A 15,191-nucleotide genomic window follows, 5' to 3' on the forward strand; every position below is an offset into this window, starting at 1 on the left:
ATTAGCATTGAAAAGTAAAATATGGGAAATCGTTTGCTTTCTAACGTTTCACATGATCAACTCCTTTCTCATGACTTGGAAGAATAATGTAGGGTTTATTCGAATTCAATCATGAACTTGGTTTTAATCTTTGTTTCTTACATTTCATTCTTGTATTTGTGTTTTTGTTTATACTTAGTTTTAATTCTTTTAATTTTCGAAAAACCAAAAACCTAAAACCCCCCTAATTTCGTGAATAGTGTTTATATGTGTAAATATTATACTTTGTTTTTATTTTAATTGTTTATATTGTCTTACATTGACAGGTGTACCCTCAATCCCCGGAATAGAACGATCCCTACTTGCTTATACTACTAATGATATTTCTAGGGTTAAATTATAGGGGAAATGATCATTTACCCGATTTTAGGCTAAAAATTGCCCACTTGCTCCACCAACTGTTTTTTAACCCTATTTACCCAAAACACTCTAAGGGATTATTTCCCCTTTACCCAATTAATTCTTTTTTCTTTTTTTTTGAGACTTTTTTGCCCTCTCCTTCTTTCTCACTTAGAGAGAGAAGTCACCTTCCACCTTGCTGTGCTCCGGTGACCAGTGGTCGGCGCGGTCTCCGGCGACCGGACTCCGGAATCCGGCTATTATTGCCCCCCAGTAATCATATTACTGCCCCCCAGTAATTATATTATTGCCTCCCAAAAATCATATTATTGCCGTCCAGTGAATTGTATGAACTCCAAAAACCAAAATGAATACACTACAGGAACAATTGATCAATTTATAATCATATTACTGCCCTCCAGTAATCATATTATTGCCCCCTAATACAAAGTCCAATGTTTCTACTGCCTCCCAATAGACCACCAAAAATGCACATTTTTGTAGGATTCAAGATAATTTGACTTTAATACACAGAAAACAACAGTTAACTTATTAAAACACCACACTATAGTGATCCCTGTCCCTCATATAAAAGTCTAGTGGGGGCCAATAATGTGTCTACTGCTCCAGTAGACCGTCAAACAAACCCCACAGTTACATTGCAATTCCTTCCTCATTCTCGGGGTTCACAGTGTACAAAAAAAAAAAAGTGCTATGGGCACCCAAAAATTGCTCTGGGCACCCAAAAGTGTGAAGCCGGTCCCTCCTCCTCCTCCGCCGGACGACGTGATAGGAGCATTTTTATGCGACGTGTTAACGTTAGAGATTGAGCGGGATCTCTAGTTAGCTTTAGAGAGAGAGAGAGAGAGAGATTGACACAAGATGTATAGTGGTTCGTCTCCGCATGAGCGGGAGACTACATCCACTTGAATGTTTAACTATGTGTGTTGAGCCTTGCGGCCTCACATGATTACAAAGTGTGTTGTCATGGTGTGAATGGATCGTGTTTAAGTGGGAGGAGGCATTCCTTTTATAGGTGAAGGAATGCTTCTCCTTTACATTCTCTTAGATGTGGGATGACTAAAATCACTATTCTAGTCTAGAAAGCCTATTTGTGAGGGCAACTTGGTAAGGCCGGAAAGGTGGCTTCCCGGTGTCGGATTTGTGACTTCCGGATACCGTAGCGTAGCTTGAACATAGGGCTACAAGATGCATGTCTCGGTTGGGCCTCACCATGGCTTGTGGGTGTCTCAAAGAGGGTGTTACTTATGCTTGGTGATGTAGTAAATACTCCATATTGTTGGAGGTATGTACAAGTCCCCGAAGTCCCCGAGTAAGAGGAGCTTCTTGATTGGGGAGTTATAACCACGAAGTCATCAAGCATAAGTAACCGGGCGGCACGGAGCCCCCACAAGTCCCCGAACTCCGTAAGCAAGAAGGGACTCGTGAACCTGCACAACAAAGACAAAAAACAGGCATATGTAGAATGCTCGTTGCATTGGGCAACAAATGTGAGTTGCAATGATATGCGTTGGCATATATGAACGTATGGGGTGCGTGATACATGTTGATGTATACATGCGAATGGCGCCGAGTACGATCAAATATGACGTACAAACTCGAGAGCGCGTATGGTCATGTGAGCGTGAATGACGAATACGTGAACGCTTAAGTTTGTTTGGTTGTCGCTCGTGTTAATGGAACGCGAAAAGAATTCAATTTGTCACGGGCGACAGATGGTAGAAGAATTCAATGTTCCATTAACGTGTTGTGTGTCGAGTAGACATGAGTGTAAAGCTCGAGGATTGCCGGGCAGGCATGAGCGGAAAGCTCGTGAGCGGAAGCTCAAGGGTTGCCGGGAAGGCATGAGCGGAAGCTCGGGGTGTCGGGAAGGCATGAGCGGGAGCTCGTGGGTGCCGGGAAGGCATGAGCGGAAGCTCGGGGTGCCAGGAAGGCATGAGCGGAAGCTCGGGGTGCCGGGAAGGCATGAGCGGAAGCTCGGGGTGCCGGGAAGGCATGAGCGGAAAGCTCGTGAGCGGAAGCTCGTGGGTGCCGGGAAGGCATGAGCGGAAGCTCGGGGTGCCGAGAAGGCATGAGCGGAAAGCTCGTGAGCGGAAGCTCGTGGGTGCCGGGAAGGCATGAGCGGAAGCTCGGGGTGCCGGGAAGGCATGAGCGGAAGCTCGGGGTGCCGGGAAGGCATGAGCGGAAAGCTCGTGAGCGGAAGCTCGTGGGTGCCGGGAAGGCATGAGCGGAAGCTCGGGGTGCCGGGAAGGCATGAGCGGAAGCTCGGCGGTGCCGCTGAGGCACTAACGGGTAGCTCGATGGTGATGCCCTGAGGCATGAGCGTTGCCGTTGCTAATTATGCTGGGCTGTATGTACAAGTCCCCGAAATCCCCAGTCAAGGAGGGTGTTCTAGCGGGTTGATACCAAAGCGTAGCTTTGTGCCGTATATCAAGCATAATTAGTGCGAGTGCGTCGTCCATCTAGAATTGGTTGGAGCGAACGCTTTTGCCCTTTCGGGTGGGCCCCTGCTGATAGGAGTATTTTAATGCGACGTTTTACTTGCTTTTCCCTACATTTTCTGCGTTATTTCCTTAATAAAACCCTGTTTAGGAAAGTTTCCATTCTTTGATTGGGAAAGTTCCTATTTGTAGAAAGTTTCTATTTTTGTAGTTTTTATTTATCATTTTTAGTAAGTTTCCATTTTTAGTAGTTTCTATTTTTCATTTTTAGAAAGTTTCCCACTTTTCATTTTAGGAAAGTTTCTATTTTTCTTACTAGTTTCTATTTTCAGGTCCTTGTCACAAATGAGCTGAAACGAGCTCACAAATGGAGAGAGAAGCTAGCCAACGTTGGAGGGAGACAAGATGAAGTACAAAGGGAAGCACAAATGAGCAGAAATGAAGAAATGAAGCTTTCCTGGTCCAACCAGGAAACCCTGTCCAGAAAAGGAAAGCTTGCCAAAACAAGACTCTTGAGCCAACCATGAATGGAGATCGAATTAATGAAGTGACATGGCATGAGAGAAGCTTCTTGAAGACTCTAGATGATGACATGGCACAAAGGTGGCGCATGGAGGCCCAAGAACTCTCAAGACTTGTTGGATTTTCGGCAAATGGATCAAAAGCCCACAAAGCCCATGCAATTAGGGTTTGTGACGCAATGAAGAAACCCTAGAGATGTTTGCCGTCCAAAATGAAGAGAGAAACAAGGAAAATGACGTGGAAAATCAGAAATTAAAAGGAGATTTTCTAGGGAGATTTTCTAGGGCTATTTTTATGGAAATTCATCAAGAGATAAACCCTAGAATATCTTTTGCCGTCCAAGCCAAGAGGAAAAGAAGGAAGTTGCCGTGTGAATTAAAAGAAAACCCTAGAGAATTCGGCAAGGAGATATTCAAGGGAGAAATAAAAGGAAAGAGAAAAAGGTGGAGACCAAGAAAAGCTCAAAAGAAGTCTAGATACATTCCTTAATTCCCTAAAGGAAGTTTGGCCGAATTGAACTACAAAAATCAGAATTATATCAAGGGAATTTCGGCAAGATTATTTAGGGAATTAAATGGAATTTTGTGATTGGTTGAACCACCTCATAGGGCTTATTGATGTCGCTTTTATCGAGCAACCAATTTAACCCTGAAATGTCATTAGTAGTACGTAATAAATAGGGATCGTTCTATTCCGGGGATTGAGGGTACACCTGTCATTGTCAAACAATTAAACAATTAAAATTAAAACAAAGTATAATATTTACAAAATATAGACATATTTACGAAAAGGGGGGAGTTTTTGGTTTTTGGTTTTAATTTCCGAAAATAAAATCTAAGTTACCTAAATAATTAAAATGCAAAAACATAAAAATACAAATGGAATGCAAGAACAAAGATCAAAGTCGAAACTCATGATTAAAATTAATTCAAGTTCATCATTTGTTCATCATAGTCATGCAAGAGGAGTTGATCATGTGAAACGTTCAAAAGCAAACAATTTCCCATATTTACTTTCAATGCTAATTAACCTAAGTGAAAGCACCTAGATTAATTCTATCAAACATGCAATCAAGCCCTAGAAAGCTAGTCAATCATGTCATGTTTAACGCAATAAACACCTAGAAAGGCTATCAACTCAAATGTGCAACTTAGTATGAAAAAGTCCACCTAATTGCAATCTTCTTTGATTAAATTCGGTTTTTGTACAAAACCTTTACTACTTATCGATTCAAGAACACAAAACCAAAAAGTTGATTCATGTTCTCAAATTCGTAGCAACATTCATATAAAAACCTTAAATGTTTCGAACCATTCAAGATAAACATACAAAAGATTTCTATCATGCAAATTTAATCAAACACTCACACAAAAGCAACCATAAATCGCAATATATGAATCTGAAAATTAACAATTCATCATAAAATTTCAGAAAACAATACTTGTTCATACATATGTGTCAACTAAGGCAAAACCAACGAAAATACAAAGCAAAGGTACAAGAAGAATCGGATTACACCGTGATGAAGATGAGATGAATGAAGTGATGATGTGGTCTCTTGAATTTCGAAAGCAATCTTCAAGGTGGAGGGTGGATGGTGTGCACGGCTTGTCTTCTTCTTCCTTGGCCTTGCTTGCACTTCGTGGTTGCCCTAGAGGATGGAGAAGAACACGGCTAGGCTAGAGAGATTTCTGAATTATTTTCTCAAAGTATAAACGCAAAAGTGTGGAAAATTCGGAACCCTTGACGTTGAGAGAAGAGAGGAATATATAGGGGACGGCTTCTAGGTCTTCAATCCGTCCACAACCCTAGCAAAGCTCACGGCAATCTCTTGCTTCCTCCACATAATTTTCTCCAATGATTTCGTGCCACATAAGCCCTATGAGGTGGTGCAACCAATCACAAAATTCCAATATAAATTCCCTAAATAATCTTGCCGAAATATATATAGATATTTTCTGATTTCCTTCACCAATTTCGGCAACAATATACTTAGAGAATAAAGGGGGACGAACCTAGACTCCTTTGAGAGCTTTTTGTGTTCAACACATATTCTCTTTCCTTTAAAAGCTCCCTAAGAAATCTCCACGAAATCTCTTTATTTTTTTCTGATTTTTCCTCACGGCAAAACCCTTGTTTTTTCTCTTCATTATCTTTTGCCGAATTCCCTAGGGTTTGCACGGCATCCCCTTGTTTTCCTCTTGGCTTGGACGGCTAGGTCTTCTAGGGTTTTATCTCTTGATTTATTTCCATAAAAATAACCCTAGAAAATCTCCACCGAAATCTTCTTATTATTTTCTGATTTTCCACGTCATCTTCCTTGTTTCTCTCTAGGATTTCACGGCAACAACAACTTTAGTGCTAGGGTTTGCGTCACAAACCCTAATGTCATGGGCTTTGATGGGCCTTTATCCAATTTGCCGAAAATCCAAAGAGTTCTTGGGCCTCGTTGCTTCATCTTCAAGCCTTCTCATTTTCCAACGCAAAACACATTATTTTTCCATTTCTTTTTCATGGTTGCGTTGGAAACTTGCTAGGGAAGCCTTCCTCCATTTTGTAGGATTTCCTGGTTGGACTAGGAAAGCTTGTTTCTTCATTTCTGCTCAAATGTGTGGGCCATTTTCTCTCATGTTCGTTCGTCTTGATGTTCGCAAGCTCCTCTTTCCATTTGTGCGTTCATTTCCACTTTCTAGCTCGGAGGTCCTGAAAATAGAAACTAATATGAAAAATGGAAACTTACCTAATTTGAAAAATAGAAACTTTCTAAAATTGAGAAATGGAAAGTTTCTAAAAATGAGAAAATAGAAACTTACTAAAAATGAAAAATAGAAACTTTCCAGAAATGAGAAATGAGAAATGAGAAATGAGAAATGAGAAATGAGAAATGAAGACAAAATGGAAACTTTCTACAATAAGGAACTTTCCCAATCAAAGAATGGAAACTTTCCCAAACAGGGATTTTTCAAGGAAATGGCGCAGAAAAGTGTAGGGAAATGCAGTTAAAACGTCGCATTAAAATGCTCCTATCAATTTCCCCCACACTTAGCTTTTGCTAGTCCCTTAGCAAAATCAAACTAAGACACACACTAAGACTCAACGAAAATTTAAAGACTTGACAAAAACAATGATTCTATTGCCCTTCAACTATTTGTCTCAGCAATCTCTTACTTTCATAACACCAAGATTAGCACTTAACCAAAATTCAATGTTAGGCATTCGAGAGTTAATTAAAACACATAACTTACATATACACAAGTAGGACTTGGTTGAAACAATGGTGATGGTTTCTGTTAAGCATGTTTCAAACAAGTATGATTCAACTCCTCACAAGTTATATCCACTCTTTCTTCTCTCAGATCATGGCAATGCTTAAAAGCTTATACACTCAAGTATATGTGAAAGATAGCAAGTATATCACATAATTCAAGAAACGAAAGCACATGTATAATTTTCTTTAAAGATCTCATGAAGGACACCAACTACTTGCACAGATGGACCTAAGCCATAGGTTCAACTCTTGTAACTCATCTCTACATCAAGGGCTGTCCCATCTTAAGGATCAAGAAGGTCTTCTTAAAGGTTGTAATGGGGCCAAGGCTCAAGGTTTTAAGAAATGAAGGGTAAGGATTTATCAAAGTGTCCTAAAAACCTAGCAGAGCACATGTAGATGTAGAGACCTCAAGAAATCCACCAAGGCATTGCAAAAACGTCACTTTCCCTAGAGGTAACATAAAAGGGGCCTAATGTCTTCATGTTGGGCCCAATCTTCATTGTAAACTTCCCTTGAACTATAGTGAATGGACAAAGGCCAAATTTTTCTGTAGTGGGCCTTCAGTTCAACGTAAACTCCAAAATCACCAAGTATGGGGGACTAAAATCCATAAACATTTTTCTTTCTTTTCTTTTTAGCCGTATACATTTTTTTTTCTTTTTTTTGTTTTCTTTTTCTCGGCTTTTTCATATATTTTTCTTTTATGGACAAGTCTACCCCCACACTTTAACTTTCACCTCTTCTCAATTTTCATCCTTAGCACCAAACCCACGAAGTATGTCTCAAAAGATAGCTCCACTAAGTTCTTAGAACAAAGGGTAGGGTTTTAACTATACTAAGCTTCATGGTTAAGGGTTTTAAGGGTGATGAATGAAAAGGCTCAATGTAGGCTCAAAGGGGCTTATCTAGGGGAGTCCCACGACGGGCACAATTAGGGACACAGGTTTATTTGGCAATGGTGGAAATTCCTAGGGTACCTCTATCCCTTCCAGAATCAGGGCCATGTATTGACAAACGTCTCAACAAGCACAAGAGTGAATTCTAGCATTCTCTAGTCCATCAAACTTAATCTATGGCAAGCAATCAATCAAATGAAGAATAATGAGATCATCAAAATATCGCCAAGAAAATAAGAATATATTTTTCATTTCACTCCAAGAAAAAGGAACATGGCTCAATTATCTCACATGGCTTATATGAATCAAAACTCATCCTAACATGCTCATATTCTGTACCAAAGTTTTCGAATCCATATCCACTACAAGGCACACATTTTTCAAATATCTCAATTAACCAAAGAATACCATGTTTAAAAATCATCTCAATCTTGTGATCCTCTTTTAGTCATGATTTTAGAGATATAGAATCATCCTAGACAGTTGAAAGGGCATCCTAAGACTCAAAACAAAAACAAAAGCAACGAAAATTTTTTTAAATTTTTGACATTTTTCAATTTTTTTTTTTTTTTATTTTTCAATATATGACTCAAGATAAAAGTGTAAATCCCTTCCCCCACACTTAAATATTGCATTGTCCTCAATGTAATCAATAAAAAGCATGCAATAAAACACTTAAGCATATAGGGATGAAATTTACGAAAATGACTACCAAAATAAAGAAAAATTGGAGAAGTAAAAGGGAGAGATAAAACAAATCTGCGTTGATGACTCCTCCACAGCTACTTCAGAATTGGGTTGCCTCCCAAGCAGCGCTTAATGTTTATAGTCTTTCAGCCTAGACTTGTACCTCCATTTAATCCTCAGGGTTTGGAACGTTTTGGAGGGGTACATCCTCCACTTCATGTTCCACAAATGCCTCATAGTAAGGCTTCAAGCGATGGCCATTCACTTTGAACTCGTTGCTTGTATGTTCACTCTTTATCTGCACAGCTCCATGAGGAAACACATGAGTGATAACAAAAGGTCCAATCCAACGAGAACGAAGCTTACCTGGGAAGAGTTTGAGACGAGAATGGAAAAGAAGAACTTTTTGACCCACAACAAAAGTCTTTCTTCGAATCATTTTGTCATGGAATGCCTTAGTCTTATCCTTGTAAATTTTAGCACTTTCAAAGGCATCATTCCTTATCTCCTCTAACTCTTGCAATTGCAACTTCCTATGAAGCCCAGCTGCATCCATATCCATGTTGAACTGCTTCACAGCCCACCAAGCTTTGTGCTCCAACTCCACAGGTAAATGGCATGGTTTGCCATAGACAATTCGATATGGTGACATACCTATGGGAGTTTTGTATGCAGTTCTGTAGGCCCACAAAGCATCCTCTAGACGCAAGGACCAGTCCTTCCTGTTGGGGTTCACAGTCTTCTCCAATATCCCCTTAATCTGACGATTAGAGACCTCAGCCTGCCCACTAGTTTGTGGGTGATAAGGTGTAGAAACCTTATGTGTGACATCATATCTCTTCAAGAGAGCCTCAATCGTCCGATTGCAAAAATGGGATCCTCCATCACTAATGAGAACTCTAGGCATCCCAAACCTGCTAAAGATGTTAGACTTGATAAAATCTGCAACAACCTTAGAGTCATTAGTTCTAGTGGCCTTTGCTTCCACCCATTTGGAAACATAGTCCACTGCAAGTAAGATATAGAGAAACCCAAAAGATGAAGGGAAAGGTCCCATGAAATCTATACCCCAGACATCAAATATTTCAACAGTTATTATATTGGACAATGGCATTTGATCTCTAGGACCTAGATTTCCTGTTCTTTGGCACTTATCACAAGTTAAACAATAGGCATGTGCATCCCTAAATAATGTTGGCCAATAGAACCCAGACTCTAGCACCTTAAACGCAGTCTTCTTAGACCCAAAGTGTCCCCCACATGCTTTAGAGTGGCAAAAAGAAAGTATAGCATTATGTTCATGTTCAGGCACACATCTCCTAATCAATTGATCAGAGCAATACTTCCACAAATAAGGTTCATCCCAAACATATTGCTTAACAGTTTTCTTAAGCCTATCCCTATGAGCACGTGACATGGTATCAGGAATCTTTCTAGATACAATATAATTCACAATGTCTGCATACCATGGTTCACTTACCTGAAGTCCAAAGAGTTGCTCGTCTGGAAATGTCTCCACCAGAGGGAGATAATCTTCTGCATGCACTAAGCGACTCAAGTGGTCAGCTACCACGTTCTCACTACCCTTCTTGTCCTTGATTTCCACGTCGAATTCTTGCAAGAGTAGGATCCATCTGATGAGCCTTGGTTTCGCCTCCTTCTTGGTCATCAAGTATTTCAAAGCTGCATGGTCAGTAAAGATAGTAACTTTGGTACCAAGTAAATAGGAGCGAAACTTCTCAAGGGCAAAGACAACTGCAAGGAGCTCTTTCTCTGTGGTGGAGTAGTTCATTTGTGCATCATTGAGAGTCCTTGAGGCGTAGTAGATGGCATAGGGCAGCTTTTCCTTCCTTTGTCCCAAAACGGCTCCAACTGCGTAGTCAGAGGCATCACACATTAATTCAAAGGGCAAGGACCAGTCTGGAGGTAACATGATGGGGGCAGATGTCAACAACTCCTTAAGCTTGTCAAAAGCTTCTTGACACTCCTTGTCAAAGTGGAAGGGCACATCCTTCTGGAGTAGTTGACATAAGGGTCTCGAAATTTTGGAGAAGTCCTTGATGAACCTCCTGTAAAAACCTGCATGACCAAGGAAAGAACGAATCTCTCTCACAGAAGTGGGAGAGGGTAAGTGACGCACAATATCAACCTTGGCTTTATCAACCTCTATACCCCTAGCAGAGACAATATGTCCTAGAACTATTCCTTGTTTAACCATAAAATGGCATTTTTCCCAGTTTAAGACAAGGTTAGTTTCCATGCAACGTTTCAGAATTATCTCCAGATTATTAAGACAATCATCAAAATTCTTTCCAAAAACTGAAAAGTCATCCATGAATACCTCTATGATTTTCTCAATATAATCTGAAAAGATACTTACCATACACCTCTGAAAGGTACCTGGAGCGTTGCAAAGTCCGAAAGGCATACGTCTATAGGCAAACGTTCCAAAGGGGCAAGTGAAGGTTGTCTTCTCTTGATCTTCATTTGCAATTGCAATCTGGTTGTAACCAGAGTATCCATCCAGGAAGCAGTAGTAGTCATGTCCAGCTAGGCGCTCAAGCATCTGGTCAATGAATGGCAGAGGAAAGTGGTCTTTCCTTGTGGTTGCGTTGAGCCTCCTATAGTCAATGCATACTCTGTGGCCTGTTACTGTCCTTTGGGGCACCAGTTCGTTATCAGCATTCTTTACCACAGTGATCCCAGACTTCTTGGGAACGACCTGAACTGGGGAGACCCACTTGGAGTCTGAAATAGGGTAGATCACCCCACAATCAAGGAGTTTGATAACCTCCTTCTTCACTACTTCCATCATTGGAGGGTTGAGACGACGTTGAGCCTCTCTAGTAGGTTTAGACCCCTCCTCCAGAAGTATCCTATGGACGCAAGTTGTAGGGCTGATTCCCTTGATGTCCGCCAATGTCCATCCTATGGCGGTCTTGTGTTGCTTCAACATTTCCACCAACTTCTCTTCTTGTGGAGTCGTTAGTGCAGATGACACAATCACTGGTAAGGTCTCCTTGTCCCCTAAGTAGACATACTTCAAATGGTCTGGAAGAGGTTTTAGCTCAAGTTCTGGGGCCTGGACCACTGAAGGTAAAGTCTTGTTAGTGGATAACTGAATGGACAATGGAGAAACAGACTTACCTATAAAGGGTGATGCCTCAAGGAAGGAGACGTTTTCAATGATTTTATCCTCACAAGTGTCTTTCAACTTGTCCTCTGAGATGGTGACGCCTTCCTTTGTATAGCCTACCCCACTCTCAAGGGTAGTGACTAGGGTATCCTCATGCATAACATCAAACATTTTCTGCGCAAGTTCATCTAAAATGTCAGCAGAAAAACAATCATTAACCTCTAGGGGATACCTCATGGCCTCAAAGATGTTAAAGCCAATAATGTCACCATCGAACTCCATTGTAAGAGAGCCTTCATACACATCAATCTTCGTCCTAGCTGTCCTTAAGAAAGGACGTCCCAAAAGCAATGGAGTGGAACTTACAGGGGAGTCCTCCATTTCCAATACATAAAAATCAGCTGGGAAGATAAGATGGTTAACCTGTACAAGCACATCCTCCAACAAACCTCTAGGGTATGCATTGGATCTGTCAGCTAACTGAATGATAACATTGTCAGATTTAAGTTCCCCTAGACCTAGGGTTTCATAAACAGAGTAGGGCATAACATTAACAGATGCACCTAGGTCTAGCATGGCATTCTTAAATCTAGAGTTACCAATAGTACAAGGAATGGTAAAGCTTCCAGGATCCTTACACTTTGGAGGGATCTTCCTCTGAATTAGGGCAGAGACATTCTCACTTACCTTTACCACCTCCTTTTCACGGTTTACTCTCCTAGTAGTGCAAAGCTCTTTGAGGAACTTGGCATACTTAGGGACTTGCTTGATGGCCTCTAGGAGGGGTAGGTTTACTTGCACCTTCTTGAAAGTTTCCAAGATAGCTTGGTCACTTTCATCCTTCTTAGATTGGGCAAACCTGCGTGGGAAGGGCATGCAAGAAGAAGAAGGGTTAGCAATAACCGAATTTGATAAGTTAGAATTATTACCTTTGATTTCCGGTTTTGCCTTTAAAGATGAGGATGCCTTGGTCTCTTCCTTTGACGTTGCAGGGTCCTTCTCAATACCCAACTTGGTGGGTTCTTGGTCTTCCTCAATTTCTATGCTCATTTGGACCTTCTTGGGTTGCTTGGGTGGATCCACAAATGGTCTCCCACTCCTCGTAGTCACAACTGATGCATTCTCCACATTACCCTTAGGGTTAGGTATTGTGCCACTAGGAAGCTTCCCAGTCTCATGAATCTTGCTCATGAAGTCCACAACTTGGCCCATCTGTTTCTTAAGATCTGCAATATCCTTAGTGTGGGTCTGTTGTCCTTGAATCAAAGCTTGAGTAGAGTTTGTCAAGGCCTGGGTGGAACTAGTCAAGGCTTCCAACGTTTTGTCATAGTGAGACATTGAAGGTCCTGAGTTCTGTTGAGGCGGGGGCATGTAGGGCCTTTGAAAAGATGATCCTTGGAATGAAGGCCCTTGAGGACGTTGGAAGTTCCCACCAAGAGGATTCTGAACGTTATCATTGTTAGTCCACTTGAAGTTGGGATGGTCCCTCCATCCTGGGTTGTACGTATTGGAGTAAGGATCATGTCTAGGACGTTGAGGTCCTCCTTGGTATCCTCCTTGATATCCTCCAATAGCATTTGCAGATTCCCATCCTCCATTCTCATTAAGTTGAGGGCACTGATCTGTAACATGCCCTTGCATAGAGCATACCCCACAAGCTATTGTTGCACTTGGTCCCTTGGAACTTACCACTTGGTTCATGAGTAGAGTAAGCTTATTCAGTTGGTCCTCAATTGCAGTATTCTTGCTCATCTCATGCACCCTACGAGTAGAGTGTCCTACCCCCTCATATTGTTGAGAGTTCAAGGCACGATTAGCTATCAGCTCCTTCCCAACTGTAGGGGACTTATCCACAAAAGCTCCTCCAGCTGCAGCATCCAACATTTGCCTTTCCAAGGGTAAGAGTCCTTCATAGAAACATGTGAGTAGGGTCTCATCCTTCATCTGATGTTGAGGACATTGTGCAAGTAGGGAATTGAACCTCTCATAGTAGGCAGCATAGGACTCATCATGGGCTTGCTCTATTCCACTGAGCTTCTTTCTAAGTGTGATGACCTTAGAAGCTGGGAAGTATTTTTCCAAGAAGGCCTTTCTCATTGTTTCCCATGAGGTGATACGTCCTGCAGGGAGTTCATATAGCCAATCCTTGGCTCTATCAGCTAGAGAGAATGGAAATGCTCTCATCTTAAGAAGGTTCTCATCTGCCCCTTGTGGTTGCATGTTTGCACAAACAGATTGAAATTCTCGAACATGCTTGTTAGCGTCCTCCATATTAAGTCCATGGAAGATAGGGAGCTTGTGCAACAAACCACTCTTTAGCTCAAACTCTGCTTGTCTTCCAGCTGCAGGGGGAGGGTATACTATGCCTGTAGGGGGTCCTCCTTCAACAGTTGCAGTGGAAAGTTCCCTAATAGATGCCATTCTCTCTTTTCGACTTCTTCAGGTGGTGGTGAAGGTGGTGGTGTAGAGTTGGACGAAATCACAGGTGAAGGTGAACGTGAAGGAGGAGATGGACTTGGTGTAGGTGATGTAGACTCCTCAGAACAGTAGGTCCTCTTCCCTTGTTCGTTAAAGATGTACCCTCTGTGTGTCGAAGGGGAAGGGCTTGTCTGCTCAAGAAGTGAAGGACCCTTCAAGCGAGCGAGCCTTGCTTCAATTTCCTTTAGTGTAGAGGATCTAAAAGGCTCGGTCATTCATAGGAATCCTGAACATCATCAAAATTCAAAGAAGTTAGCAAAGTATAAAGTGAGTTAATTACAAATTAGTGATTTAATACATCAACCTTACTATTCACGAGTCACTATTCACAAGTTACTATTCACGACTTTACTATTTATGATTTATACAAGTATAAAGAGAAGTACAAATTACAAACTATCCACAATCTTTTCACAAATAAACCACGTAAGAAGTTTATACAAATATACAAAACAACACAATTTACAAGTGGAGGTTATGTTCAAGTATCTTATTATCTTTACAAAATAAAGTTAATATCTCAATTGATTACAAGTTGTAAGTCGAGCCCAATAGAAACCACTACTATTGGTGAGATACGATCTAGGGATAGTCGCCTAGACATAAGTCACTTCCCTTTGTTTCAGAAGGCTAGATGGCCAGATTAAGAGGTAAGTGAGAGGGAGGACTCATTTTGGTGACACTACGGAGGCTACTCCCTCATTGAGGTTTAGGCCCCTATTGGCTACTCCCACATTGTGGTTTACGCACGGTCTATAGTATCTCTGAGATCCAATTTGAACCCATCACCCAGGGTCTCAACCTAAGACACCACCTATATGCCCCTTACTCAGCTTGAAAAGAACTCATGTGTTAGACAGTTCTCCAAATGTTAATAAAAACCGCCCTCAACTCCAAAAGACCTTAGAAAGGCACTAATGAAGGGTTAAGGCCAATATTAACAAAAGGGCCCTTATCTACTCATACGCATTTACACACTTATAATAAATCAAGAATTTAACAATATTTATAATTAATTCTTTACATTTCCTTTGTTTAACAAGATTAGACACTATTTACACAAAACTTTCACACAAACAAACAAAATGTCACTATTCACATCTAATTATCTTTTTTTTTTTTTTTTTTTTTTTTTTTTTTTTTTTTTTTTTTTTTTTTTTTTTTTTTTTTTTTTTCACGAAATTAAGTAAAATTACTTCTATTCTTTCCTTTTCTTTACAATTATTTTCAACACTTAGGTACGGGAACAGGGAGTCTCGATGTGCAATGGGACTGAAACAGTTACCCTTTTCAAGACTATGTTTAATCCAATATACCTTAGTGAATCACAACATTTTCTTTTGTTATAAATACCATTGATT

General features: G+C 40.8%; 1 pseudogene; it reads right to left on the reverse strand.

Moving 5' to 3' along the window:
* LOC112181241 overlaps positions 1 to 15,191 on the reverse strand; it is a 121,858-nt pseudogene that overhangs the window by 52,878 nt on the left and 53,789 nt on the right.

Source organism: Rosa chinensis, unplaced genomic scaffold (assembly GCF_002994745.2).
Source record: "Rosa chinensis cultivar Old Blush unplaced genomic scaffold, RchiOBHm-V2 RchiOBHmChr0c13, whole genome shotgun sequence".
Classification (NCBI taxonomy): Eukaryota; Viridiplantae; Streptophyta; class Magnoliopsida; order Rosales; family Rosaceae; genus Rosa; species Rosa chinensis.